General features: G+C 39.3%; 1 non-coding gene across 1 annotated transcript; it reads right to left on the reverse strand.

Moving 5' to 3' along the window:
• Positions 1 to 982: 982 nt before the first annotated feature.
• On the reverse strand, positions 983 to 1089 carry LOC127109360 (small nucleolar RNA R71). The gene has a single exon (XR_007796668.1). It is a non-coding gene; the product is annotated as a small nucleolar RNA R71 (small nucleolar RNA).
• Positions 1090 to 4864: the final 3775 nt, after the last annotated feature.

Raw genomic sequence — 4864 nt, forward strand, 5'->3', positions numbered from 1 at the left:
TATTCAACAGAGCGAGAGTTTGAGATAAGACTTTTAATCAATAGTGTCTATTGAAAAGATTTATTTTAAAACCAAGAAACCAACGAAGATTTGATTCCCTAATTACGACGAACTACATACCGATATCCGCTTAATTGATATTTAAATTAGATCCAATTTTAGTTTTACTTCTCCCCCAAATCATCAAAGTATCATCCGCCTTAGCTTTACGAAGTAACCTTAGAAAACGGTATATCGATTCATAAGTCCCTGTGGGATCGATATCTTTTAAAACTACGCGATAAGACTGTGCACTTGCAGTCAGTACCCCAATCGACTCATAAAGTCGCGATCAAGTTTTTGGCGCCGTTGCCGGGGACTTTTATTTAGTCGATATCGTAACCCTTCAGTTACGCTGTAGAGACTAAGGCAATTTTTATTCTTGTTTTCGTTGATTTGTATGCCACACACTCGCTCACAAGGCGAACCGTATTACTTACGAATCAACGACGTTGAACGATATCTCCGAGTCTTACGACGAATTCGAGAGTATCGTGCTGCAAATAATCTCCCTCCTATCGAAGTGCCCGACCTCAAAAATCTTCTTCCCTCGCCGATACCCGAGATGGCAGAACCAGCTCGTGCTCTTCGAGATTACGCCGCTCCATCGCAAGATGAGCCGCATTCGAGTATTGCTCAACCCGCAATCGAAGCAAACAACTTCGAACTTAAACCTTCGCTGTTACAAGCAGTGCAACAGAATCAATTCTCTGGAAATCCTACCGAGGATCCAAACCTTCATTTATCCGTATTTGTCCAATACGCTGATACTGTTAAAGCTAATGGTGTCACTTCAGAGGCGATTCGACTTCGTCTTTTTCCCTCCTCGTTAAGAGATAAAGCTAGAAGATGGCTTCAGTCTCTTCCTTCCAACTCAGTCACCACATGGAATGAGTTGAAGAAAGTCTTTCTTGCCCGATATTTTCCTCCAAGCAAAACAGCTATGTTGAGAGCCCAGATAAATGGATTTAAATAGAAAGATAACGAGTCTCTTTTCGAAGCATGGGAAAGATACAAATACATGATGAGACTTTGTCCACACCATGGTTTAGAGGACTGGTTAGTAATTCATACCTTCTATAATGGTCTCTTATACAACACAAGGTTAACAATAGACGCCGCCGCAGGTGGTGCGCTTATGGATAAACCTTACGCTGATGCTTATCAACTTATCGAGAGCATGGCCCAAAACCATTATCAGTGGGGAAGCGACCGAACAATGGTAGAAAAACCTCAAACGAAAAGTGGCATGTACGAGATAAGTAGCCTTGATCATGTTAATGCAAAAGTGGATGCTCTGGCCCAGAAAATTGAAAGTTTAAATGTATCACCTCCAGCCACCGTGGTTGCCGCAACTCAAAATTGCGAAGTCTGTGGAATCCAAGGTCACACTCCTGCAGATTGTCAACTCCTAACAGGAATCCAAGCAGAGCAAGTGAATTATGCTCAAGGAAATCCCTACTCGCATACCTATAACTCAAACTGGAAGAACCATCCTAATTTTTCATATAAGAGCAATAATGCTTTATACGCACCAGGACAGGCTCCCAATCAAGCCCCAGCTATACCCCCTGGATATCAAAAGCCGACCCCATCTACACCTAACAATAATGTTCCTAGAAAATCCAACTTGGAAATCATGATGGAGAACTTCATAGCTTCTCAACAGCAAACCAATAAAGATTTCTTAAACCAGAATGTACACACTAGCGAACAAATTAAAAAACTAGCAAGTAAAGTAGATGCCCTGGCTACCCATAACAAAATGCTGGAAACACAAATATCACAAGTAGCTCAACAACAAGCGCCTACTGCTGCCCCAACTGGTACATTTCCTGGACAGCCCCAACCTAACCCGAAAAGCCACGCTCATGCAATCATATTGAGAAGTGGAACAGAGGTAGAAGGACCACCTGATCCAAGGATTGAAAACCAAAACTCTAAAAGGTCAACTGAGGAAGAAAATAAACCTAAGGAAAAGGAAGAGAGTAATAAGGAAACCATAGAAAAGAAAGAACCTTATGTACCTCCACCACCTTATAAACCACCTATCCCTTACCCTCAAAGGCTTATTAAAACCAAAGATGCAGGCCAATTTAAAAAATTTGTTGACTTACTGAAACAATTAAACGTCACAATTCCTTTTACATAAGCTATTACGCAGATGCCCTCATATGCTAAGTTCTTAAAAGAAATTATTTCTAATAAAAGGAAACTTGAAGATAGTGAAACCGTTACACTCACTGCTGAATGCAGCGCTATAATTCAGAATATGCCTCCTAAACTTAAAGATCCTGGTAGTTTCTCTATACCCTGTCACATAGGAAAATTTGTCATACACAAAGCCTTATGCGATTTAGGAGCAGGTATCAGTGTTATGCCTTTATCCATATGCAAGAAACTAGAAATGGGAGAATTAAGACCAACTAAAATGTTTGTGCAATTAGCAGATTGTTCCGTTAGATATCCTGTAGGAATTCTTGAAAACGTTCCCGTGCGCATAGGTCAATTCTACATTCCAACCGATTTTATAGTTATGGACATAAGAGAAGATGAAGTTACACCCATTATATTGGGAGGACCATTCTTAGCAACCGTCGGTACGATCATAGACGTAAAACGAGGACGACTCACTTTCGAAGTAGGAGAAGAGAAAATTGAGTTCATTCTTTCCCAATTTTTGAAAGCACCTGCAATAGATGACACATGTTACTTCATGGATATCATAGATGAATGCATAAAAGAAACAAAGTTAGAAAATGACAAATTGTCTGACTATCGTGTAAAAGACAGACTCAACCAATGTTTAACAATGACATCGGATCCTACGCAATGCCTTAAGAAACCAAACCTCGACCTGAAAACACTTCCCAAAAATCTGAGATATGAATTCCTAGACTTAGAACTTGAACGACCAGTGATAGTTAATGCAGACCTAGGAAAACTCGAAACCGAAAAACTCCTACATATCTTAAGAAAATATCCAACCGCACTAGGATACGACATCACCGATCTTAAAGGAATAAGTCCTTCTATTTGTATGCACCCCATCATGCTAGAAGAAGACTGTAAAACTTCTAGGGAACATCAGAGGAGACTAAACCCGATCCTGAGTGAGGTAGTGAAAAAGGAAGTAATAAAGTTAATAGAGGCAGGTATCATATATCCTATATCTGATAGCAAATGGGTTAGTCCTGTACACGTAGTACCAAAGAAAGGAGGTATAACAGTTATTGAAAATGAAAAAGGAGAAACTATAACCAAACGAATCGAATCGGGATGGAGAATATGCATTGACTATAGGAAACTAAACAAAGCAACCCGGAAAGATCATTTCCCTTTACCATTCATAGACCAGATGTTAGAACGATTAGCAAAACATTCACATTTCTGTTGTCTAGACGGGTACTCAGGCTTCTTTCAAATACCAATTCATCCTGATGACCAAGAGAAGACAACGTTCACATGTCCTTTTGGTACTTTCGCTTACCGACGAATGCCGTTCGGCTTATGTAATGCTCCTACAACCTCCCAAAGGTGCATGATGGCAATATTCGCCGATTTTCTCGAAAACATCATGGAAGTATTTATGGATGATTTTTCCGTATGCGGACAAAGCTTTGAAGAATGTCTTGAAAACCTAGAAAGAGTTCTAGAACGATGTGTAAAAGTAAACCTAGTACTTAATTGGGAAAAATGTCACTTTATGGTACAAGAAGGAATTGTTTTAGGACACATCATATCAAATAGAGGAATTGAAGTAGACAAAGCCAAAATAGAAGTAATCGAAAACCTTCAACCTCCGAAAACTTTGAGAGAAGTGCGAAGCTTCTTAGGACATGCCGGTTTTTACCGACGATTCATTAAAGATTTCTCTAAAATAACTAAACCTTTAACCGGATTATTGATGAAAGATGTTGAATTCATCTTCGACAATAAATGTTTAGAAGCATTTCAAACACTTAAACAAGCATTGATCTCCGCGCCCATAATGCAGGCTCCAGATTGGAATGAACCATTCGAAATAATGTGTGACGCAAGTGACTACGCCGTAGGCGCTGTTTTAGGACAACGAAAGGATAAAAAGCTTCATGTCATATATTATGCAAGTAGAACCCTAGACGAAGCACAAATGAATTACGCCACTGTAAGACCCCAATTTTGTCCCTAAGATCCCTCATGGCATCATATCATATCATTCATTGCCTCAAGGATCATTGTGCACCTTGCTTCCCTTCCCTGTGGGTGGGTTATCTTTTGAGTGTGGTTCTTGATCACCAAGCATGTTTGGCATATGTATATCATTTCTTTTCATTTGTTCACTAACCAAAAGTACAAAAATATGTCATCTAACCTTTGTCTTGCAGATGAAGCAATCAATAGTCAAAGATAGTCAAAGGCAGTCAATGCATTTCAATGAGCAATAGATGGTGGCCATTCTGAAGAATTTGGGCACCATGATCATTCATAAGAGTTCATATGAGCTATGGTGTTATTTTGAATCAAAATCCCAAGTGGTAGAGGCTTGAATCTCATCAAGGCATTCTTCAGTCAATTGAAACCCTAGCCAGTCAACTCCTCAGTCAACTGTTGGATTTGGAGGTGGGAAGTGATTGGAAATACTTCATTCATGTTCAAACAAGTCTCATTTGACATTTCAAACATCAACAATGAAGAAAATAAAGACAGGTCAAAACTTTCCAAAAATAGAAAGTGACCTGTAATTTGGATTTGCCAAAAATGGAAAGGTTTTCTCCTCAAGATTACATCATCAAGAAAGCTTCAAATGAAATTTTGTTGAACATGAAAGTTCTAGATATTTCTC

Source organism: Lathyrus oleraceus, chromosome 7 (genome assembly GCF_024323335.1).
Source record: "Lathyrus oleraceus cultivar Zhongwan6 chromosome 7, CAAS_Psat_ZW6_1.0, whole genome shotgun sequence".
Lineage (NCBI taxonomy): Eukaryota > Viridiplantae > Streptophyta > Magnoliopsida > Fabales > Fabaceae > Lathyrus > Lathyrus oleraceus.